General features: G+C 46.3%; 1 protein-coding gene across 2 annotated transcripts in view; it reads right to left on the minus strand.

Moving 5' to 3' along the window:
• Positions 1 to 12,180, minus strand: part of tau (microtubule-associated protein tau) — a 72,147-nt gene extending 59,967 nt beyond the window's left edge. For both annotated transcript variants that reach the window (XR_013306362.1, XM_077627734.1), the window contains exon 1: positions 12,010 to 12,180. The gene's annotated coding sequence lies outside the window, so the exon portion shown is untranslated. The remainder of the gene's footprint in view (positions 1 to 12,009) is intronic.
• Positions 12,181 to 26,297: the final 14,117 nt, after the last annotated feature.

Below are 26,297 nucleotides of genomic sequence, written 5' to 3' on the forward strand. Positions count from 1 at the left end.
TCTTGGAAAGTGCATATATATCATGTAAGCAACAACGCTGACCGCATGCTGCGCTACATACGCCGTAACTTTATTCTTTGTTCTAGCTCCGTAAAATTGCTTCTCCAGAAGTTGTTCATTCGTGTTAAACTGGAATATGCTGCATCCATCTGGGACCCCTATCAAGAGACAGTAATCTACCAACTCGAATCTATGCAGAACCATGCGCTCCGTTTCATGCTCTCGAACTAAAACCGCAACTGTAGTGTCACTGCCATAAACTTCACTGAAGGTTCATGTTCTACTACATTTCTTCCAAACAGCCACTTATCTTACATAGCAGCCCGGAAAAATTCCACACAAGACACCTGAAAATATTTACACGGGATCATCGACTTGCAGCGAAGTCAACCAAGGTTGGCATCACTGCCTCTTAGCGCAATTTCCCTACCTTAGCGAGCACTGCCATGTTCAAGCCGTTTTGTGTTGCATCAAAGTGGTTCTCCGCATAGCCTCTTTACATTCTACGCCCCTAGGTTTCATAACGCAACAAGAAGATGCACCAATTAATGCAGCTTCAATTCTTCTCAAGCTCACAACCGCATATGTTGTTGTTGTTGTTGTTGACCCCAATATGTCTTCAAACATATCCCGCTCTTCTGTTTTTTTTTTCTTTAAGAGCGGCATGCTTGTGGGGGCTTTGATCTTCTAATTTTCTGTGTGTTTTAAATTCTTATTTTTGTTAATATACAGCGTGACACTAAGATTTTCGTACCCACATCAGAAAAGGCTTCACAAAGTAATACCAAGAACAGCAAAACCTGGATGCTGAAAACGCGTGAGCCTTATAATCCGCGGACGAACTTGCGCTGCTCTCGATACAAACTGTACTGCGACTCGAGCAAATGCGAATTAAGAGGACTTAATATTGTAAAGTTCTTGAAAAAAATTAGGTTCTTTTCAAGCAGAAAAGCGAACAAATTTCTTTTTAAGAGGATACCTTTTGTCACGATGGCTTGGCGGATTGCTCGAGATCAACTTCTCTTCCACATTTATAAAACAGCTTACACGTGACATCTCAATTCGATACATAGCTGTAAGGCCAAGAAGCCCAGAGGCCAAGCTCGTCATAATAAATAAATGCACGACTCCCGGTGCGCCGAATAGTCCCAGAAAGGGGGCTTACTTTTAAGCTAGCCTCCGCGGTGGCTGAGAATCCCAGGTGGGCGATATTTCCGGAGCCCTTCACTACGGCGTCTCTCATAGCCTGAGTCGTTTTGGGACGTTAAACCCCCATAAACCAAACCAATCATTTTAAGCTATTTCTGCACAAAAATTTGTAATATTTGAATATTGTAAGGTACTGTTATCGAAACATTGAAATTAATAGTCCATTTTACCGATGCGCTTCAAAATCTTTTTTAAAAATATTTTCCATCACTCGTACAAAGTAGTTAAAGCTGCCGCAGAAAACCAATGGCGAACGCTTTTGACGATAGCAAGAACTTTAATAGCACAATGCCGAGGGGAGATCTGCGCAGATATTGATCGTTATAGTGAATTCTTACAATATATAAAAAATGCTTTCATAAACTATTAAAGAAACATTTGCGGCTTCCTGCAGTTCCTTTGCGCATGACATGAAGGAAAAATACTTCAAATAAAAAACAATCTGTGTGTGCATGAGCGAGTTGAATGATGTCGTCTCCCGAGTGCCTAGTATAGACAAATGAGAATGCCTCAATGCGCTACATTGGCTTGTGCCATACATTGTGGACCCCCACTGTGTAAAGAACTCATGTCGCAAGAAAACTTGCAGGTTTGCTTTGCCTCACCGCACCCGACAGCGAAATGCACTCATCTCAGGAAGTCACATTCCCAATGCAGCTTTTAAGGGAGCAAACAATAAATAAATTTTAGCGTATTCGCGGAAGAGAATTCCACGTCGGCCCAAGGGTTTAGGAAAGAGGTCGCTGCAACTGTGTTGACGTTGAGCAGCGGCGTGTTTTTTTGTTATTAATATTATAGTGCGGTATACTCCGGCCACAGACGCTTCCGTGTTTCAGGAATTCAGCGATGCCCTACATTAAAAGCCAAAAATAATAAGAAAATATCGCTAGTTCGAAGTGACTAACTACAGAACTCCAACGAACCCGACATAAACGCGTTGTCCCACTGCCTAGCCTAACCTAAACGGGCAGCGCCTTCCTGCTGTCCCTTGGAGCCAAGGGATCCGACGCGTGTTCTGCAAGGCAATGAGCGCCAGAAACCCAGACTTAGTACTCAAGCCCTGGTTAGGCATCCAACCGCAGGCACCAAGCCCGCCTTCCACACTACTTTCGTCGCTGGTTTATTCCGGAACTATACCACGTGTTTCACCTAAGATGTTCTACAATCTGCAAACAGAAACATTTTGACTTAGAAGAGCGTTTTTTTTTTTTCGTATATCATTCTCAGAGCTGTAGCAAATCAGAATACCGCTAAGACGTGCTCATTATTAAGTTGGTTAACTAATACTGCATGGTTAAATTTTTAACTGTTACTGTTTGTCTCGTTATTTATTTGAAGGCGTGTAGCCCACCGTAAGTAATACCCTTATCAGTTTTTTAGAATTTCGAGAACGCAGTCACCTTCAGCGCCGTGGCCAAACAATTTTTTCTTAAATAAGGCCAAATCGCATGCGCTTTCGAAAATATTTCAGGCAAAGCAACCCCTCTAGTGCACGTAATTCGCTGAAATAGCCTACATTTGTTGGGCCACAGAGCCGAGGGTAACTGCATTTTCGCAATTCTAAAAATGATATGGATATTTCTTACTATGAACTTCACGTCTCTCAATAAATAATGAGATTAAAAACAATACTTTAAAAGTTAACTGTTCAGTATTAGTCATCCTAGCTAGGTCGTCTCAGCTGCATTTTGATGCGCTGCACCGCTGACAATGGAAGGCCGAAAAAAGGACTCTTCTAAATTAAAATTCCTGATTGAAAAAAATTGCAAAAACCTTTTAGATGGAGTACCCGGTATGCTCAGCTAGCAAGACCAGTTACGTAGCAAACCAGCGAGCGGTCACTGACACAGTAGCTACACAGCGCAAGCTGCGGTTTCTGCGTGCGTGTTGCCAGCGCAGTTGCACATAAGTCGGTAACACACATCTACATTTTCGCTCGCTGCCGTATCTCGGCACTACGGCGCTGCCAGACAGGAAGAGTGACATGCGCCTAGTTAGAAAAGATGCACAGTTACAGGAAGACAACTCGGCGTGGTGGGCAACGAGCACAGCTCCGTTTTCGTCCGGGCCGGCAGACTGGGCGGAGTGCCAACTGTGCCGACAGCGCAGCTCACTCGCACGCCCACCGGCGGCGCAGTGACGTCACCCGGCCCCTCGAGAAACTGAAACAGGAAGCGCGGTGTGACGGCGTGGGCCTCACTAGGGTTAACTAGACGAGGGGCGTGGAATGCGGTCGCGTGTTTTTTCCGAAGTTGCCGCGCTGCAAGGCACTGGCCCTGCGGAGATCAATTTAGAAACAGAGAGGAGAGAATAAGTAAGCCGTTATGTTTCACGCCCGCGCCTAGATAAACAGACGGGCACAGCGAAAGAGGTCAAACAAGTGAGTTCTGCGTCACACTAAGAATTTATCCCTAGCAGTGGTTACTTCCATTTCCCGCTATAGACGGGTTCACGCTCGGTTCTGTCTAATCACGCTGCGAAGGATAGCAAAACCGGTAGACTGAATAAGAGTGCACGGATCCGTTAACATCCTATTCTGTTTTAAACTGCAAATTTAAAGCGACTTCAATGTTACTTTCTTAGGTTACTCCTTCGAACTATACCGCTATTTTTTCCTAGCCACCGACGCTAAAAGATTTTTATCCCGTCGTAGGATGAAAGGTTTCAGTTTAGCCGCCTTATCAAAACAATGATTTAAGAAAATGCGGCAGTCATAACTATGAGGCCAAAATAGCTTGAGCCGAGGCGTGTTGTTCTCTCGGCTGTCTACTTTTGCATTTTCGGCGCAAAATGTTCATTGATGTCCGGTGACAGGCGTGTCATTTTCTTGGGGTTTCAGTATGAGAAAGTTATTCTTCTATTTGATTTCTCATGCAGTTTGTTGCAAATTTTCTTATATGGCCGAATGTTCAAAAAGCAAAAAAGGCGATTCACCCAGCAGCGGAGCCCTGCAAGTCATGTCTTGTAGGTTTCGCCCCTGTCCCTACCGCTTTTCTTTCTCTTCGCTGTAAAGTTTCCTATACATTTAAGCAAGTAGGCGAAATGAAACTTTTTCTTGATCTTTTCGGCAGAATTTAGGTTGACCAGCTGCAGTGGCGCAGTGGGCATCACGTCCTGGAGCAGAAGATTATGCATTCGATAGCGACAGCGTTAAGACAGCTCTCTTACCAAATCAAAAAGGCTTTGTCGCAGGCCGCTCAACGACCGCAAATCTCTTTAGTTTTATGAGTCATGCCTGTGATGCTTTTGAAAAAAAGAAATCAACTTGACGCAATTCACTTTTACCTCTGTAAATGCCTTATTGTAGGTTGTGCACCGTTAATTTATCATAAATGTTTAGAAACAGCCGTTCCTGCGATGTCAAATTCAGTGGAGAGACCTCGATAACGTATTCGGCCACAGGAGGTATGCCACAGAATTCTCTCCTAGGACCATTTCTGATTTGCTTATTCCTAAATGGCGTTGCCTCTGTCTCTTACATTCATCATTCCTGTTTTACACTGAAGACGTAAGATATTTGAAGAAATTCGCATAACCTATCACTGCACAATACCATAACAAGATGTGTCCGCTTTCGTCGACTGGCGTTCCACCAAAAAACTCAAGCTGAAGAGTTTAAAGACTGAAGTTGTTTCGTACGCGCGAAAGACCGCAGCGGTGGCCTGAGGATATGAGCATCCGCCTCGTTTTCGGAAGGTCCGGGCTTCCACCCCCAGTGGCACCGGGCACCCACCGGTGATACAATGGGTAAATGGGTACAAGCTTTCCCTCTACATGGTGTCCGGCTTATCTCGGGTGAAATGCTTCGAGAGTGGGTCCTTGCCACCACCTTGAGTAGCAGAAAAACACCTTGTGCCATAGTGATATTTGACCACAGATGCCCTTGCACCACAAAAGCAGAGAATCATCCGTACACGCGAAAAGCTCAAACATACGCTTTCCATATCGGATCTGTGGTCACACAATTACACGTGAGGATGCAATACGAGACCTAGACACTGTTTCTGGCTGAGCTCCTCTGTTCACACATACCGCATCACCAGGGACGACCTGCGAACCATCAGTACAGTGAGTCACCTCTCTAGATACTTTAGAAATCCTGGATCCGTTTATTAAACATTATTTCTCTTTGTGTTGGATATTACTGGAGTTCGTCATCATTACTAAACACTGGCGTTCGAGAATTACAAAAATAAAACTCCATCTCTCCTCCCCTCCCCTCGAATCATTGGACTATAGACTCTCAAAAACTGGCCTAACCATTCCCTTTGAACTTCTCCACTGCGTCACTGACCGCCAGGAAATGCTCAGCTGCATCCAATTTCGTGTCCCACATCAATTGAATAGAATAACTAGGAACTTCCAGATGACTCGAGGCGTTGCCAATGACCGGATCGTACGCGTTATGAAGCGCACAGTGTGCGTTCAGAACTCCTGAAAGCATTTCAATGCTCGCTATTTGGCTTTCGTGCAAAACTTCGATCCACTCTGTGAGGTACTATCGCGCAAACTTTGCGACGCCCGGAGAGAAACCGAACTTCGTCTCCTAGCGGCCGACAAGTGGCAATGTCGCTGAACTGTAGTTATTTCAGTGAGGTTGCTTTTAAAAATTCTTGTAGTTAGTGCTAATTTTCTATCTTGTACTGTATTCTATATTCTGTTATGTGATATTTTGTGTTATGTACTATTAGCTAATCTCGTATTATGTGGCCCGTTTAAATCTGTTATGTACGTACACTCTTGGCTGCTGTTGCTTTGCAATCTGCAGCCTAGTTGTATCGCGTTCGGAAAATTCCGTGTAATTTTCAGCATGCTCGCAGTTGTTCAATTCAGCCAAAAGTTGCTCATTTCAAAAATTATGTGTTGATGTTTGTTTTTTCATCTATGTAGTATATAGCCACAGCATGCATTTTTTTATTTCATTAGGCTGCCTTGTTATAGTGGGGCAGCATCAACAGCGACAGTTTATTGATTGATTGATTGATTGATTGATTGATTGATTGAGTGAGTGATTCATTGATTGATTGATTCATTGATTGATTCTATTCCGCTTGCGGCTGGTCAGAAACCAGGACTTTATAACTGGCTATCTGCTTTTGATCTTAACCGACCGTTCAGGCGACGAAAGCAGGCTGCTTACTAAACTGGAACGAACTGGAGCACACCGGTACTGTGCTGAGTATCGAGGAAGTTTAGGATTTCATTTCATTTCATTTATTGATCCCTTAAAGGCCCGAAGGCATTACATAAGGGGGGGCATATTGGTTTCCAACGGCGATGATGGGAACATGCATAACAATAAAAAGAACAAACATACAAACAAACATAAAAGGGGTTGTAGTCATATCAGGGTTTTCCAGCAAGTGATACATCATTTAACAAAAATATGTCAAGCAATACTCGCTACAAAAGAGCGCAGAAGTGATCAAGATTTATGTGAGGTGAATTTTTATTTTCTCGCGGAATGTTTTGTGATCAGTGCATGCAGCGATGTCGTTAGGCAGTGAATTCCATAGTGCTATTGCGTTGGGGAAAAATGAGTTGTTGTAAGCTGACGTGTGGCCACTGATGCGTGTTATCGGGTTACCGTGACTAAGCCGGGAGGACGTTCGTAGTGGGGCGGTTAATAGAGCGTGCCGTGATCTTGTGTTATGATAAAATGTATGAAGTAAGCATAGGCGGGAAACGACGCGGCGTGATTCCAGTGTTGAGAGACGGAGGGACTGCTTGAGGGCGGTGACACTGGCTTCTCTTGAGTAACATGAAGTGATGAACCGAGCTGCACGATTTTGAATTGATTCCAATTCGATGGTGAGATACGATTGCCATGGGTGCCAGATGGATGATGCATACTCTAATTTTGGCCGCACAAATGTTTCATACGCGAGTTGTTTTATGTTAGGGGATGCAGATTATAGAGATTATTGTGCAAATTTTCGCAGCCACATTTGTTTTAATACACTAACACTCAGGTTTTTGTTCAAATTTTAATACTCATATCCGGAAATCACAAGTTTTATCAAAGCCGACGCACAGTACAAGATTTCTTCACAGTTATCGCTCAGTTTCGCATCAAATTAATCGAAGCAGCTGTTTGGATCACGTGAATGAAAACGTCGACCTCAGAATTTTCGAAAACGATACATTCCAAAGGCGACGGTACTTCGAAGAAAGCACTGTCATCGGCGTAACGCAGGTTCTATGCGGCAGAGGCCAGTTTCTTGCATAGTGATTGAGAAGATGAAAGTGTTGTCAATGGGCACGCAGTGCGTAACCACAGTAGACCTTGAACTCTTATAATAGGTGTGCTCCACTCACCAGAGCTTCAGCTGATGGCAGTTTCACGGTTCCGTATATCCAGCTGCGGCATAGATATAATTTATTTTTTTATCGCACGTTTTACATGTGTAGAGGTGCGGACAAAAGTAATCGGAATGCACTATGACCACCTAACTCTCTTACGCGTTCCCCGATGGAAATGCGGAGACATGGCGTCTGGTGGCTGGTAGTGATGGCTGGTGTAGCTTCTCATGAGCATACAATGCTTCTTGATCTCCACTAGGACAAGCGTTAGTTCTCTTAGAAAAAAACGCCGCACTCCATTTCTTTCTATCAGCCCATGTACAATCTTTTCCAAAAGTAACCAAGCAACAGCGTTTGTTTCTTAGCCGTGTAGCGGAGAACTTTTGCACCCCTTGATATCTAAATTAGATTAAGGTGAGCAGAACCCTTGCCCTTATTTGCCCTCACTTTTAGAGACCCTTTCGTATTTAAGCGTGCCATGAGGGCGCCACTATACGACTGGAGAAGCAAACCTCGTTGCTTGGTTACTTTCGGCAAAGAGCATACGTGGCGTTCGAGACGTGCGCGTTTTCGGAATATGAATGAATGAATGAATGAATGAATGAATGAATGAATGAATGAATGAATGAATGAATGATTGAATGAATGAATGAATGAATGAATGAATGAATGAATGAATGAATGAATGAATGAATGAATGAATGAATGAATGAATGAATGAGCTGTTTATTTAGAAAGGGAGACTGGAGGCTGTTTGCTGGAGAATTGGGATGTTAGTGAAGGAAGAAGTAGGAACCTATTAGACACATAGGAGGACGTCTTGGGTGGTCGAGCCACGCTCTACGCAGGTTTTGTAGAGGCCACTTAGCGTATTTGCCCATATCTTCCGAGATGCCGTTAGTTCCGGCTATGGTCAATGCACGAAATTCCTCGTCATCGGTGGGAAAACCATGCATGGCGACGAGGTTGTCGCGTCCCTTGTGGAAGTCTGAGCAATGTGAAACTAGGTGCACAGATCAGCACGAAACATACAGCCGTAATACGAGCACTTCATGACAGCGTCTACATTGTCCCGATGACGCCAGCGAGTGCCGGTAAGCCATTTATGGATGACGTTTGGCGTGTGGGCGGCAACGGCGACGATCTTATTACCTGAACTGCTCTCACACGGCCTGAGCAGATTTTCGGATTAATCTTGTCTCTTCGCTGTTTCTCGTTACTTAGTTTGTAACCTCTTTCCCGAGAGCGATAATGGAACGAGAGCGCTGCAAACAAGTGGCCGGACGCAGTCGCGCGTATTAAGTATCCTTGCTCCTGGAAGTGAAGAGTTTGGGAGGCTCTTGTCCTTTCGTCGTGCGCGCACCACGCGCTGGAGCCGGCGCCGGGGTGAGGGCGAAAGCGGCTGGCCATTACTTCATCGCCGACGTCACCATATCGACCTGACCCCAATTTAGCACGCTTCAGAGAGCGCACTCGAAGCCAGCCTGTCGACACTGCCATATCCGACAGCGCGGCCGATTCGACTTTTGGACGCCGCCGCCGCTCAGCGGGCGTCCCTTCGTGAGCGCCGAAAAGTGCCTGGAGGCCCGCAATGCATCGGTGAAACGGGGCCTAGCCAATCAATGACGGGTGGTTACAGAGCAAAACATGAGTTTCAGCGAATTTTTTTCCGGATCAATGCCCAAGTTACTTCGATTTTTTTTCTTTTTGCAACGCGACATATGACGCAAGAGAGAAGAAAGCGACCGCCAGTAACCAAAACAAGAAAGGTAGTAAAGAAAAGGCACGTTGCAGGCACAGCCGAGCTGCTAAAATAATGACGTAATGGTCGAAGCGACTTGCGAAAAAAGCTGACACGCCCACCTGTTGGTCACCGCAGAGTTTGAGAATTTACTATGCAGTGTTTATGTTTTCAAGGCGTCTTAATTACAACTTATGTCGACCTTTTCGTTGTTTTATTATTTAATAGCGCACTGTTTGTATGTAGCATTTCGACATCAAAAATAAGAATTACTTACACATACATATCGAACGCGAAGAATAAGTTAGCAATGTACGACGGTGGATGACGAAGGAGAGAGAGAGAGAGAGTATGAAAAAGACAAGCTAAATGCGTTCTTTCAGTCATGCGACATTCGTGTTCTTTTTTTCGATATCTTTATTGATGGCATGTTTTCTAATCTGGCACTTTAACAAAAACTTCTAAAGAATACATATTAGTGCCGCTTTCTTCTAATTATTTCAACTACCTCATGTGTTTGCATCACGTCATACATCATGCATGCATGAGCGAGAATATAAATGCATGATTCGCGCAAGACGGGGGGGCGGGGGGGGGGGGAATTTGACGTGACTGTTAAATTTCAACTTTTTTTTTCATTTTCACATGCAAAAACTATAGGTAGAATGAAAATCCTACCGCGTTGCCAATAAGCCTAATGCGTCTGATCAAATGTGAACAGCACAAGCAAAGGGGGACGCATCGCTGGCCGCCGCTTCGCACCGCTACTTGAGATCGGCCTTCACGGTCCGGTGCTATCAAGCTTTTAACAGCACGGGACAGAATAAAATAAGCAACTTAGCGCCATTCACGCCGCGGTTGAGTATTCGCAGATTACGTTTGCCTAATTCTGAGTCTCTCAGTATGACGTCAATAATGCACGACATGTGTAAGGAGTCCATGCAATACTCTGCAGCAAAATTTGATATCGAAAAACAAATCAAGACTTCGTTCCTGAGCTTCAACGTAGCCGTTTTTGGAATCGCACTACCTGCCACAATCAGCGGGAAATTTTCCACGTCCTCAGAAATGTGCACGTCAGGGAAACGCATTGGCGTTGTCTCTTTCGGTGGCAGTACATAACGGAGCTATTTGTGACTATAGTCTACAAATTGTCAAAATTGTAAAGGCCTAAATCCCACTCTTAACGCTTCATATATTCCTCGGGAGTATGTTGTCACCTAAAGCTACGCGAAACGTGAATCATGAGCACCAAAAAGCACGCCATTTTGGTGGATGCAGCGTTTGTAGACAAAGCTAAGGTCCCCGCGTCGGATTCTCATAGAAAACAACCTAGGACAGCAAATGGGCCACGCAGGAAGACGTTCTAAAGTACTATCCATCTGGACATAAGTTGAACAAAGCAAAATGCTGCTTGTTGTCCTATTAAAGGTAGCAAAGGATGATATTTTGGTCGGACGTTTATTTTAGTAGTGTGGTAACTAAGCCTATAGCATGCCGCTTCTGAGGCATGACACCTCATCGTTCGAAAGCTCCCGGAAACAGAGCAGTTCTTTAACACTGATTTCAGAGCTCGGATGCTCAAACAGCTTTCTCTTGTCCCCTCTGAAGCCCAAAAGTAAGCCCTTACAGAGTAACCAGCCATTTGAGCCGTGCAGGTGTGTTCTGCAGCAGCATTTTCCTCGGTAGCCATTCATATCTTCTGCTGATGCTGAATGAGTATGTCCGGTCGAGCTCATAATGGTGACCTGGAGATATAGCTGCTCAGCTTATTTAGAGCACGCAAAACCATCGCACGATTGCATTAACCTGTAGCTTATTCTACAAGGATAGTCGAAGGGAGGTGATAGAAGTAAACAAAAGGCCTGTGGGACGTTATTTATACTGTCTACTGCAAACTGATGTTTTACCCTACTGACATTTGACCTATGACTGACGTCAGAAATTGCCGGAGATGTCGGTGGAACAGTCGGCACAGTCTCTAGATGAGGTTAGAAGATTTAAAGGGCTCTCGACTCTAATTTGTTTTTGGAACGGAGTGACAAACGACTGCGCCAAACAAATAATAGCGCAAATGTAGGCGCGCGGACGGCTTGGATTACTTAGCTACCATAAAGCAAAATTCTTACTTACTTAGCTACCATACAAAAAAAAAACACAAGCTGCTTGCCCAACAACAGTCTGACTGTACTGCCACCGAAAGGCTGACTGCTTCAAAACATTAAAACGAGACAAAGCAAAAGCCACCATTAAAAGCAAGTGATTAGGGCGATGAACTGCCTTACCTGCCCCGTGCCAACAGCGGAGACACTTTTTTTCGGCCCCTAAAGGGGCACTACAACCAAGAACCAATCCTAATGGGTAACACTGACGACATGCCATGATTTGCATGACGGAGACACGTCTGTGTTGCGATGGGATATTTAGTCCTCGCCAAGCGCCGGAGACAAGGCGATGTGAATGCGCTTCGACCAGAGGCAAGACAGCAGCGACAACTGCTCTACCGGTGGCGGTGTGCATTGTCGAGGCCGAGCTTAGCAAGCCTGAGGCTCGTGTTGTAGCCGTGCTTCGGACACAGCGGCCGAAACGGGAATGAATCGCGGCCGAAGCGGCGGCCGGTGTGGGGAGGGGAGCGCGTCGCTCGCCGGCCGCGCCCGATACCCGCCGGCGGCGTGCCGAGGGAAGAGAGGAAGGCAGCGCGCGCCGGCCGAGCCGTGGTGAGTGTTGGCCGGGGCGTCGTCGGCTCTCCGACTCACCGACCGCCGAAAGCGAGCTGCTTCGCTGGTGTCCCGGGCGCCGAGGTTCGCTCGCTCGACGCTGCTTCGGCCGGTGCCTTCTTCTTTGCGCCAAACAAAAAACGAAACAAAAAGCACGGGAGCAGCGCCGCGTGGCCTAACCCCTCCCGCAGTGCCGCTTTGGAATGCCGCAGTGGCCCTAGCCGTTCGCGGCCAATCACAGGGGCGCCGCGGGCGCCCCGTCGTGAGCGCGGGAGCCGGCAGAACTAATGGAGCTCGCGGTGCCCCCTGCGCGCGGGCTCCGGTTCTTCTCCTTTGTCGCTCTCCGACTCGGGCTGAGTGCTCTGGGCTCGCACTGGTCGCGCGTGACGCGAGTGCTCGTGGTTAGCTGGTTTACTTTTTTTCAGGAGAGGTGTCTACAGTTCGAAATACAGCAGCCTGCGAAGGCGAGATATGAAAACTTTGAGATTTGTACTGAGGCGCTCGTGCACTCTTAGGTTAAGTTTATTGCGGTGAGGAGAAGACAGGGAGGTAATTAATAGAAATGAAATATGAACGACCTGTATAAAATGGTCCATGCTCTAGTGCAAAATGTGCCATAAAATATGGCACACAACTAACCAGGCAAGTATGTCAACGCACAAGACTTCTTTTTCTTTCAGGCGGCTGTGTAATGCTCGGATCCTCGGAGCAGATGCAAAAATATTTTACTAAAAGTGGTGGTGTGTAAAAATTATGGCATTATAGCACGCCTTAATCTGCTGCAAAAAACAATTTTTCTGATATCAAGATAAACTCCTTCGATAACATATTTTCTTATTCCCAGCACATTTGCTGACGTCAACCCTAAATGCAAAGCCAGAGCTAGAAGGCCATTTTCGGCTTCTTGTGCATCAGTCGCGAGTCTACTTGGAGCTCTGAGACGCAAAAGACCCGGTGCTAGCAGTGTCACAACGTGTAGTTAAGCACACAACAAAACACGATCCATTTCGCTTCCTGCTAATTATTATGTGATGTGTGCGCTTTTAAAACTCTGGCTACAGTAAAAAAGTTTAGCATTTCTTTCTATCTCTCTCTCTCTCTGCTCTCCTAGATTGGAAACAAGAAGAGGTGAGCATGAATGTTGGTTTAGATCTGCTGACACGTACACATGGAAGAAAAAACGTACACATGGAAGAAAAACTTTTCCCGATTTCCTGCAAACTGCTGTTTTGATTACGGCAATCGATCGGTATCTCTCAGTCCTCCACAGTTAGAACTATTTTAAAATGGAGCACACATTCACTCGAACTCAAGAAAGAATATTACCAAGTATTAGTACAGCTCCCACTTGAGTTCAAGAAGCCGAGACAAGCGTGGTATTTATTTTAGTGCTCAGTCAAGCTATCTGGAATATCTGGAAATTACCCGGGTGTCGAATTTTGTAAGCTGCCTTTCCATTTGTCTTTTCATTTGCGGTCTTCCTCCCATCATTGGCAGTTGGCCTGCGACGTCAGGACTGATAGATGGCAAGAAATGTTGCTCACCGCCTCCAATATCAAATACAGGGCTGTCTATTCAAGAAAATACGAAGGAAATAAAGGAGAAAGGAAGCTTAAAGAAATATGGCCCTGGAGATCCTTCAGTGTAGCACTGCACGCCTTCCAAGTTTCCACGAGAAGCGTGCTTTACCGCCCACCTACTGTGCGTGCAGCAAAGCACGCTTTACAGTCGAGCATGCTAAATGATTTCACCTTAAACAGGGCTAAAGTAGAGCACGGCTGCTTTCTTTTGCCTATTCAGCGCCAGCAGCAAAATCTTCAGCGTCAAAAAGCACTAGAGCGACGGTCGGACAAAGTTTTATATTCTTCCACTGATTCACATTCTTCGCATTATCCAGATTAATTTAATTATCAAGGTTTTCCGCTGCGGCTACTGCGAGGTTGTGGAAGCATGCTTCGAACTTTAACACTTTAAATATCTGCTTAGATTTCTCCTCACCTTAACCTATTTAGAATTTTGAAGATGTTATATGAAGCGTTGTGCAGGTCTTAGAAGAGAGGGTGATAGACTTTCAGAAAGTACGGAGCGAACCGCTGAGAGTTGCACAAGCACGCGATATATATATATATATATATATATATATATATATATATATATATATATATATATATATATATATATATATATATATATATATATATATATATATATATATATATATATATATATATATATATATATATATATATATATGCTTACGAAGGGAGCCAACAGTCACCGAAACCAAGGTGTATAGGGGAATGTTTAATATTTATTTTTTTTTATGTGTAGTGTGATAATAATACTTAGATTAATTCATCGCCTAAAGAAAGTTACTTATAAAGCAGCAGGAAAAACAACCATGACGCCTGTGGGATCCAAACCCACGACCTCCGAATATCGCGTGCGGTGCTTTACCAACTGAGCTACGGCGACAGCTGTCCAATCTGCTGCTTTCATGGGTATTTATGTTTATTGGGTGTAAGAGATTCTTAAGAGTGTTCACCAGCGCCACCTTCGTCCATAGCGGCGGACGTAGCACGTCCTGTATTACAGCGGGTGTGACGCGGAACGTCATCTAACGGCGAGAGCGGAAACTGCGCGAGAGCCCTCTTATGCTGCCCATGACATCAAGACTGCCAGAACCGAGGCCGTCGTTAAACAATTAGCAGACAACGTAAAGGAAATGAGGGGCTCGTTTAACAAACTTATGAAAGGAGCCAACAGTCATCGAAAGCAAGGTGCATAGGGGAATGTCTAATTTTTTTAATGTGTAGTGTGATAATAATAGTTAGATTAATCTATCGCTTAAAGAAAATTACTTATAAAGCAGCAGAAAAAACAACCATGCCACCGGTGGAATCCAAACCCACGACTTTCGAATATCGCGTCCGGATACCATCGGCGGCATGGTTGTTTATTCTGCTGCTTTATAAGAAATTTTATTTAACCGATAGATTAATCTAAGTATTATTATCACACTACACATCAAAAAAATTAAACTCTCCTTTAAGCACCTTGCTTTCGGTGACTGTTGGCTCCCTTCATAAGTTTGTCAAACGAGCCCCTCATTTCCTTTACCTTGCCTGCTGTGTGTGTGTGTGTGTGTGTGTGTGTGTGTGTGTGTGTGTGTGTGTGTGTGTGTGTGTGTGTGTGCGTGCGTGCGTGCGTGTGTGCGTGTGTGCGGGCGTCCGTGTGTGCGTGCGTGCGCGCGCGCGCGCGCGCGCGCGCGCGCGCGCGTGTGTGTGTGTGTGTGTGTGTGTGTGTGTGTGTGTGTGTGTGTGTGTGTGTGTGTGTGTGTGTGTGTGTGTGTGTGTGTGTGTGTGTGTGTGTGTGTGTGTGTGTGTGTGTGTGTGTGTGTGTGTGTGTGTGTGTGTGTGTGTGTGTGTGTGTGTGTGTGTGTGTGTGTGTGTGTGTGTGTGTGTGTGTGTGTGTGTGTGTGTGTGTGTGTGTGTGTGTGTGTGTGTGTGTGTGTGTGTGTGTGTGTGTGTGTGTGTGTGTGTGTGTGTGTGTGTGTGTGTGTGTGTGTGTGTGTGTGTGTGTGTGTGTGTGTGTGTGTGTGTGTGTGTGTGTGTGTGTGTGTGTGTGTGTGTGTGTGTGTGTGTGTGTGTGTGTGTGTGTGTGTGTGTGTGTGTGTGTGTGTGTGTGTGTGTGTGTGTGTGTGTGTGTGTGTGTGTGTGTGTGTGTGTGTGTGTGTGTGTGTGTGTGTGTGTGTGTGTGTGTGTGTGTGTGTGTGTGTGTGTGTGTGTGTGTGTGTGTGTGTGTGTGTGTGTGTGTGTGTGTGTGTGTGTGTGTGTGTGTGTGTGTGTGTGTGTGTGTGTGTGTGTGTGTGTGTGTGTGTGTGTGTGTGTGTGTGTGTGTGTGTGTGTGTGTGTGTGTGTGTGTGTGTGTGTGTGTGTGTGTGTGTGTGTGTGTGTGTGTGTGTGTGTGTGTGTGTGTGTGTGTGTGTGTGTGTGTGTGTGTGTGTGTGTGTGTGTGTGTGTGTGTGTGTGTGTGTGTGTGTGTGTGTGTGTGTGTGTGTGTGTGTGTGTGTGTCGAAACACCCTGCGTACATTTCCGCGCAGCCTCTGCCTTATTATCATCCGGCCCAGCGTAACACGGGCTTGCGATCGAATGCGTTACCGATAAAGCACAGCGCCACCGCTGCGTCACCCGAGGCACGCTTCACCAACGGCGGCTACAAAAACAAACTGCCCGGCTGGGACGAGCGGCTGTTTTCCTTCCGCTGCCTGGACGAGCGTAGCGTGGGCATGCTCGTCCGCTGCCGTCGCTAATAAACAGTTGTTACGTTTTATGTTGCGATTCGTCCTTCTACCGAATGGCATCCCATATATATATATATATATATATATATATATATATATATATATATATATATATATATATATATATATATATATATATATATATATATATATATATATATATATATATATATATATATATATATATCAAAGAGACCTAGAAGTGTCGATTGGTCAGCTGTGCATGGGAAAGAGGTGCCCTGCGTTCCATACAAACTGGGTGATGGCCCAAGGAAAAGAATTTTGCCGAAAAGAACACGCATATACAAAGCAAAAATAACGCCATCAAAGCAGCAGAAAAAAATGCTGCGTAATATTCGCGTGCACGCTGGCCTGAACGTCAAAAAATACCGTGACAATGATGCTCTTATTGGAATCCCGAAGCACAGCTACTTTACGTTCGCTGCTATAACGAAAGCTCTCCCACTCCCGTTCGCATCCTACCAGCCAACGCCGCAGCGGGTAGTGAGATGCAGTTAAGTAGACAAAATGAGGGCATTGTTGCGGTCTTCCCAGGCAGGAACAGCGGCGGCTACGTAACACCGACTCGGCTGCTCAGCGTCAGCGCCAGGCCAAATCTGTTTAGGAGTGGTAACATGCAGAGACACTCGCGACCTCGTTCCGGAATCGAGAACACGGATTTCCTTGTCTCGCCCCCCTAACAACGGACGGGTCGGGAGAGGGGGGCGTAGGGGAGAAAGAGGCCCGTAATCCATTAAGAGGCTATCTGCGTGCGGCTGTTTCGTTGTCTTCTCTACCCCCCTGCTCTCTATTTCCTCCTATCTCGAATAAGACAGGGCAGACTAGAGCAGTCGAATGAAGCTCCGACTGCTGAGGATACAGAATTCCACACCAGGAAGACATCCGAGCCCTCTTTTCATCGATCAAAAATTTTTAGCCTCCCGAGTCCTGTGCCCTCGCCTATGCTGTCCCCGCGTACTCCTCTCACCCTAATGAGGCTCTCTGTTCCGCCCCGCCTGCAATTAGTATATCGCGGTAGGGCAGCTGGCACGGAGGCAACGCTGACGATCTTCGTGCTGAAATTGCTATGCATAAATGTGAGCTCGCTTTTTTAGCTACTTTGTTTTACTCCTCCTGTTCAGTCTTTTTCTTGGGCGCTGTTACGTACGTGGTTCGCCGTGCTTCTTGTTGCCTTTGCTTTTGTTCCCTCTTGAATCTAGACAGCGGATGTTTTCAAAACTTGAGAGATTCTGCTCAGGCAAAACCATCGATTAAAATAAAATTTTGGTCTATGCGCCGCAGTTAGGTATGTTTTCTTCTGCGAGAAGCACATGATAAACGAATGCGCCCTCACATTTGAAAAGACCAAGTCGATTATTGTAGATAATTGTAGATAAATTTCAACTGAGATAAAATTTCTTTCTGACATCAAAAAGTTTTTTTTATTTAAGTCACATAAGTAGTATGCAGCGTGACTTGCGCCAAGGGTTTCTTTTTAGTTAGCAAACGTCCCGCAACAAAAAATTGAACATCGTTTTAATACCGTTGTGAGGAAAGGAGCATTTTAAACTTCACTCCAACTTCGTTATTAGACTGCTACATAACGACATAGTTTCGAGGCATTTTCTCCATAGCAAGTGGCAGCGGCGTAACTTCTGGCGTAATATGTCATTACAGAAAACTATCGCATTCTTCCGCTGCACAACAAGGACATAATTTAGCTCCACACTGACCCCCTCTCTCCACTCTCCTATATTTTCGTACGTAAAAGTTATTGAACGGTACGGTTAATGAATGACCCCGCCCACCCCCTTACCCCCTGCCACCATCATTTTCAAGGCTGCAAATAAATCCGCACATGCGATTATATCCGCCCCGATGCTCAGTGGTTTGGACGCTCGGCCACTGAGCCCGCCCACGGCGGCCGCGTTTCGATGGAGTCGAAACGCAAAGGGCGCCCACATTCCATGCGATCTCAGTGCACGTTAAAGCTCCCCAGGTGGCCTAATTATTCCGGAGCCCTCCACTACGGCACCTATTTCTCTCTCTTCTTTCGCTCCCCACTTTCCTCTCTTTCCGAACAGCGCGGTAGAGGTGTCCACCGAGAATCGCGACAAACAATGCGCCTTTCATTTCCTCAAAAACAATGTCACGGCTCATTCTACGTCCTTACCCATATAAAGCGTTCCTAGTTTGTCGGGCTCAATTACATGCCCTAAGCCAAGTTGAGAAAAAAGCCTTAGCAATTTCGCACTTGTGAGTTAGGTTATACCGGCCGCACGACCATGTCCCAATTCAAAACAGGGGAAGATTTCCTGCACCTAGTACTGTCGCGGCCCTTTTTCGGCGTTGAGGGTGAGCTCGCGAAGATCTCTCATATTCGATCGGCGACTCTGCTATTCGTGGCGTGCCCGCTTCTCAAACTGAGTCCTCATTCACTTTCTCTGTCGTTTGGCAGCCTCTGGGGATCATAATTGAGTAATCACAATCCCAGCTGGCCTAAAAAGCTTCGCCGTTTCGGCATATGAACTGTGCACTGCTGCGCAATATTACCGAGACAATGCACAACGAAAGCCAGCTCTCTCCACTGAAAACACGTGCGGCGGCACATCATCACTCATCGCAGTCCTCTGCTTGACGTTGCCCATTGGGACGCAAATCAAACTGTGGCCTTCGAAGAGAACCGGCGCAATGTTATGACAGGCACCTCCGCTCTACTTCGCTTAACGGTTACCTTGGATGGCCTTACCTTCTTTGCGTAGCTCAGTTTATATCTCCTAGCATTTCTTCCTTGCGGCATCTGGCTTCTACGAACGAGCGTATTTCGATTCAACCGTTCCACTGTGTAACACAAGGAAACGTTAGCCTATTCACTGTTCACAGACCATAGCTCAGCGATGTGGTTGTTTGTTATATGTATGCGCTTAAGTTAAACATAACACCCATTGTATATAATAGCAAAACCCTGTCGCCATTATGCACGACACTGCTCTCTGGCTCGTACTTTCATGATAATAATTTGGAAGCTACAACCATCGCCAAGTAGTCAAGAGTGCGACGTTTCGTAAGTACTAGATTCCTCAGGAGCAGGTACTACCGTGAGCAAAAGTGACCCCCCAGATTGTGTTCCAAACTTTGCCGTTTTACATGCGACGCCACCTAAAGAAACGATCCTGGTATAGAGACCGGCGGACTAGGACGGTCCCGACATCAGGAGTACTCTGTCAGGTGGCGCCTCCATGCAGTGCGTGGACTTTGCGCTCACCTTCCCTTGTGGCGCGGTTCGGGTGCCCTCCAAGATGTGAGACAATTACTGCTCCATTTCCTTTATTCAAAAATCAGATATGAATTTTTTTTCGACCACAGCTGCCTTACTTCAATCTTTTCGCATTTCACTGAACCCGTCTATTGCTGTGACAGCTGCAGCATGTGTTAACAATGAAGGTGTTCACAAGTAAGATCTGCTCGTAATTGGCTGACCCTGTACCCAGCCTATCATTGGCTATCATATGCCTAACAAGCAAGGAGCACCGGCCGCTCACGACCCGTTCCCACACAAGATCAACTTTGCCAGCTGGACCCTTGATTGTCTGACGCAAGCTTCATGTTTTAATAGCAAGCTTTTTATAGCCAGAGTTCATCATGGAACACTTTCAGCCGCGCATCATGCCTAGCTCCCGCTGACCACACGCAGTTATTCCCCGAGATAAGAGTACCACGCTCCCCATCTCCGCGCTGCCGGGCTTGGAAGAAATATGGCGTCCGTGGCCCAGCGTTATCAGAACAGCAAATAACATTATTTACAAGGGCTTTTCCATAGAACAGACTTCCAAAGCCACAGCGCGTTGTTCCTCTGGGAGCAGCATATATGCGCGAGGTGTTGCTTCAACGAGTTGCGAAAATTCTCGTTTCCCATTTACTCAGAGTGCCCCTTCACGTTATTCTCAGTCAGCTGTGCCAGCTATTCAGAAGCGTATTTATCGCTAGTAATAATGACGCTGCGAAGAGGGATACACTGGAAGGCACCGATGCGATTGCAGTGCTGGCAACGTCAGTCAAGGGCAGCCATCGAGCTTTCAAATCCGTTGGTGTGGAGTGGAGGATCCCTGTGCTCTGAAAAATTTGATCGGGTTACCACCCCGTACACTCAAGCGTTGCCTCGCTCCTCTTTAAACCTTTTAGAGCGAAAGTTCTAGTCGAAGCAAAACTCGAGATCTGATTTGGGGTCTCCGGATGATCTCGAAATAAACTTGTGATGCCTACCGTAGCAACAGCGTTGCTGTAAGCTACATAAAGTGTAAAATGTCTCTAGGTTCGTCATAACCACCCTGGCCCACCATGGTGACATGGTCTTTGTCCTTGATCTCGGCCCACCCCAAAATTAGGCTTACGCGCCCCCAAAATATGACCTTGCAGATCTGGACCGAAATCAATGTCTAGTCATAACTGACCGTGCCCAAAATGATGGTGCCCACCTAATTTGGCCCGGTCCACGCCAAAAATTTGGTCCACCCCCGAAACCTGATCTTGGCAGATTTGGAGCGAAATCGATTCCAACCACACCTGATTGTGCCCCACACGATGGCGAGCTCCAAATTTGCCCGCGACATTACCAAAATTTGACCTTCGCGATTTGGCAATGCTTCCGCACTATACTCGGTTTAAACAAGTAGAAACCCTGACAAAATTATTGTGAAAGCATTTCTTGTCTCATGAATGGCGTCAGCGGAAATTGTGGACGGGCGCTGTGGACGGAAGTTGTGGACACAAGCTGTGGAGAGAAGCTGTGGACAGAAGCTGTGGACAGAGCGTGGCCGTAGGAACTAAATAAAAGTAATGAAAAGAAAACGGCTGCCTAGATGAAAATCGAAACAGTGCCTCCAGCGTGCGAGACGGGAACGCTTCCACTCCGACACGACGGCTCAACGATTAAAGATGAATAAAGGCGAATCTAGTGAACGCACATATGTCTCAGAAACGTACCTTCGAGATATGTTCTGAGGCATACATGAGTAATATGAGCATCTGAATTACAGATGTGCGTTTCGGGTAATTTTCCCCCGTGCTTGGAGTGCAGTCGTAGCGCCATCATGCGTCACCCACTGAAACTCCCTCGCAATTCACGGTGCTGGTCCAGCACATGGCACGCGCGTGGGCACGCAGGCTAGATCACGAAGGCGAGGTGGCGGACGCGCATGAGGAGGAAGGACGTGCAGTAGGAGAAATGCTTTCGGAATACTTCACCTAAGCAGACTTAAGTGCACCCCTGAGATTCTTTTTTTTTATCTGGTGTAACCCGCGATCATAACACGCCGCCAAACACTTCAAAACGCACCTCTGTCGATCCATGCGCGTCTGCCTAAGGGTCGTGCGTAGATATAAAGGCCCCATAGCAGTCTTACAGTGCGTGGACACTTTTACCGTACAGTGAAAAAAATTGGCCTTGAGGAAAGGAAATGGGCAGTAACTGTTTCACTTCCAGGAGGACACCTCAAACGCGCCCTGCGTGAAGGGATGAAGGGAATGAGTACAAGACGGCAGACAGAAAAAGGGCACCGCGAAGGAAGCGATGAAGGAAGAGATGATAGCGATAGAAAGAATTTAAAAGCCAGCCATCGTTTACGCTTTGCCTCGCTATGATTTGCGACATACGCAACATTGCGTCAGCGTAGTCAGTTTCTGTAAGATGTTGCCTTGATTTTACTAAAGGCTTTCTACTAAATTGCTGAGCTGATACCTTTTTGTCTATTATTCGTTGTAGTCATGTTCACTGCATATATATTTGGGAATATAATATATCAAGTCCACCTCAGAGATTGCATCTTCGAGACCTCCTACTGAAATAAAATGTGCCAGTAAACTTATGCAGAGGCATTAGCAGCCTTGCACGCGTTAGTAAGCTCGTACAACAAGCACGTACTTTTTAGTGAGAAGTTTGCTTGATCTTGATTTTATTTCCTCCTTTATGTTTCCTTTTTGCTTTACTGATTTTTCTCTGCACATGCACAGTTGCGCAAAAAGAAGATAGTGCATCGACAGCTCAGGAGTTCGATCAGTACGTTGCTTCTTTCCACATTTACTGAAATAAACTGAATTACATCGTAACATCAGAGTATTAACATGCGATCCAGTGCACATTTTCATATAGACCGTGGCTTATGTTTATGCCAATAAGGTATTATTCTCCCACTATATTCAAAATAGTTATTTTGTTAGTGCATTATACTATACTTTGTGCATGCACTAAGAGAAACGTATGACGTAGTACGAACATGTGTCTGTAATGAATCCATCTTTAACTAAGGACAGCTTCAACCTACCCCTTTCTTTGTTTGAACTTTTTAATATACTCTGCCACGTACTATCAGATCAGAGTGAAACGCCAACACCACCAATGAGAGAGAGAGAGAAGGAGAGAGGGAAGCTCTTTAATGAGAAACAGAGAATTTAGCCGGCGTTTAAAAATTGCTCGGATGCTACTCTGCGCAGGCAAGGGAATTTGGGAGATAAAGGCGGAAGGAGAGCGGTGCGTAAAAATAACACAAAACAAACAAAAATGTGAGAAGATAAAATGCAGCCATTAAATACGCACTAAGGTGCATCAGCGAGTAATGATGTTATATAGGAAATGTTAAAGTGCATAGTCCGACAAATGGACTAACACACTTCACTGCGTATGTATGAGGATAACATGCAAGGTGAAATTGCAGCTTGTCAAGATGTCCACTGTCTTTTAAATGTGCAAATAAACACTTAAAACGGCTTGCGATACCGTTTCGGTAAAATAAACTGTCCGCTTGGTGACAACTGCGGCTCGATCGAAACTCTGGAACATATCCTGCTTGAGTGCCCTGCGTATGCTGACGAGTGTGCGTATCATGAACATTGCATGGAAAAGCTCTCCCCGGTGCCTCTAACAATGGACAGTGTTTTAGGTCTCTTAGCCACCAATGAAGAGAACACTGCTGTCCGTTCTCCTCTTAATCTGCTCATAAAAGCTAGTGTTACTCGTGCTGCAAATAAACATGCGATATCTATATTCAACAACCGATGCTGCCCTACAGACTCGAAGAAAAACGCGCTCACGTTGCATTCCGACCAAGCTGCACACTATTTATTCCTGCGACGCTCACTGTAAGTTACAAATTTTAACGCGAGAGCGTTAAATCGGCCTCGTTACCCAGAAAATCTGGCGTTGGAGTTGTAAGCGTTGTGAGCGAAAAATAGGGTGGCGTAGGGTGGCGTAGGCGAGTGGCCACTCGCCGGAGAATCAACCTAGGTGGGGCACCAAGGTCACGTGACCTTGTGGCGCCATCGCAACCTGCCCACCAGACTGTGAGCAAACTGGCCACCGTGGCAGCTAGCTGTAAGATTGACGACTGATCGCGACAGGTTGCTCGGCAAGTTTCTCGGCAAGAGCAACTTGGGTCGCACAAGCCCCACCGGTGGCAGCGCCTTCCGTCGCAAAGCTGTGGCGCGTCCTTTAATAGCTGCATCATTGAGGAGGAAGTGGCGTGAGATCTCCAGGGGACCTTACGAATGTAAAGTTGAGAATGACCGATTCCACATATAAGGACGTTAACACTATCGCGTCATACCCTTAAGGCAGAGCCAAAGTGTCCCCTCCAATTTTTCACAGCGTTCTTAAGTCACACATCCTTTGCCTTCGATTTGCGCACGTTTATACATGATTTGCCGCATCTATAGATTTCGCACTGCAGTCTACTTCCAGGTCAATGGTTTTTGAAGTCGGGCTCGCTGGTTCAGAGGCTTCAGATAACCGTTTGCAAGTCTGTATGGCTTTGTACAGGTTTACTGCACAAACATTTCTTTCAGTTGATTCCTTTTTCTGATTGAATTCGATAAATGAAAATTTAAAACAAATTATTTTACAGAAAATGAGAACTGAACTGCATCAATTGGGAAGAAATTCGCTCTTTTTGAGTTTTATACACGTGCTTTACCTTGTAACGAAGGGGCCTGCTGGACTCTATGAAGGTTTTAACTCGCCCCTTTTTTTCTTTATTTATCATATCAGATGTAAGACGAAGTGAAAAAATATCCCTTTAGCGGCAGTGTACAGAAAACTGCCAGCTCCATCTCAATTCCCTCCAAAGAAAGACCCTCCCCCTCTGTCCTTTCCCCTGTCTAGGTCACTGTTACGCCTTTTTTTCAAACATTTTTGCACTTCTAGGACGAAAGTAGTAGATGCCTGCAGCGCTTAATATCCAAAGCGGAGCACATACGCATGCATATCTCCTGTTTCCCATACTGCCTTTCTGAGCCTCAATGCTACGCATCCTTCAAGTTAAACTGATCTCTGGCGACAACACACAAATTACCACTACCGGATTAAGTTATGAATATGCTTTCTGCGAGTATCAAGTTTTTCTGCGCCAGAATGTGTACAGCCTTAATGATTCGCCACGAACAGTTTCTCTCCGAGAACCTAATTAGCCTCATGCACCTCGAGTGGCAGAAGTGGAAGAGTTTTTTCTTCTTACAGGAGTATCTCTAACGGCCAAAATAACGGACGTGGGAGATAAAACAGCCGGAGAAACGTCGCCGGAAACAGACCTCATCGCGTTGTATGCTACGCGAGACGCGGCCAGAGTGCCCTGGGAAGGTTGAGATCACACGAGGCAGTTTCTAGGACGTTTCAGATTGTTTTAGGCTCGTTTTAGGCTCGTTAGGACCGTTATTGGTGAGGCTTGAGGGGGTTCCGAGCGTTAGTAAGTATCCGGCGACACCCATGACAGATGTCTCCCATGGCCGCGGCGGACGCTGCATGACGATGCCGGCCATCGTCAAGAAGGGCCCCCCAGTATCCTCTTTGGCAGCCGCGCACAAAGCCACCGTAGGCTCCCTTTCGAGACGTGACCCCATTAGAAAGCTGAGCACTCAGCTAAAGGATCCCTGTGCGCATAACGAAGACCGGTAGGTTTCTGGCACCACAGGAGATCGAACCCAGCACCTCTCGAATGCGAAGTGGATGTTCTGCCACGAGACCGTCACATGCTGCAGTTGCGATGCTGCTTATTTTTATACGCCTTTAGCATACCGTGTATCGTGTTACCGTTACCGTGACCAGTGTACCGGAGTCCCGCCCACTGGCAGTAAGCATGCGCTGATTGGTCCCGATGCGGCAAGAGAGCGCGCTGCCGCCGGGGCCTGGCGCCATCTGGCGACATGTAGGCGATCTGCGCATGCGCAGTGACGGCGTGCGGGCTCCCGGTAGCCAGTCACGGTATCGCTAACATGATACACGGTATGCTAAAGGTGTCTTTTGTCACGCCAGTGCCGCCAGCAGGAAGGGAAGTGAAATGCCGGCAGAAAAAAAAGGGAAAAAACGCGAAAAAAAAAAGAGCGCCAAACAGCGACTGTTGACGCGTGCCCTTATGCCGGGAACTTTCGGAGACTTTAAGGGGAGGTAAAAAAAAAGAGAGTGAGGGGCGCCAAGAATGCTTCCGACGAGAATCGAGAAGAAGGCACGATCCGCACGGCACCGCGCCAAGCGTGCCCAAGGCGGCGATCACGAGCGAGGAGTGCGAAGCTCAGGCCGGCTCTACCGGGGCTGTTTTCTTTGGCCCCGCATATCAACGGGGACGCGTTTGATCGAAGCCAAATGGCAGCGCAAGGAAACGCTTCTCCTTTTCGCACGATAGGCGCCACAAGCGCTGCCACGAAGGCTCCGGCACGTACGATCGCCCCGTGCCTATAACACAGCGTTCTTTTTAAGGAAGAAAGGGGGGGGGGGGGGGGGGGGGGACAAGGTGCGTTATCGACCCGAACTGTGAGCCGAAAGTGAGATGGCTCAATTCTGCCCTCGTGAACGCCACTCGTGACACTCGATGGAAAGAACTGTCATATATTTTTCATTTACAAACAACGAAAACATTTAATGCATAAAATGCGTAATGGGTCTTTACATCTCAACCGTGAAAATTTGAGAGCTGGGCCATTCCGGAGTCTTCAGAAAACATCACTGAGCTTTCTAAAAAGGTAATTTCTTTTTTCTAAAAT

This window comes from Amblyomma americanum, chromosome 6, assembly GCF_052857255.1.
Source record: "Amblyomma americanum isolate KBUSLIRL-KWMA chromosome 6, ASM5285725v1, whole genome shotgun sequence".
Lineage (NCBI taxonomy): Eukaryota > Metazoa > Arthropoda > Arachnida > Ixodida > Ixodidae > Amblyomma > Amblyomma americanum.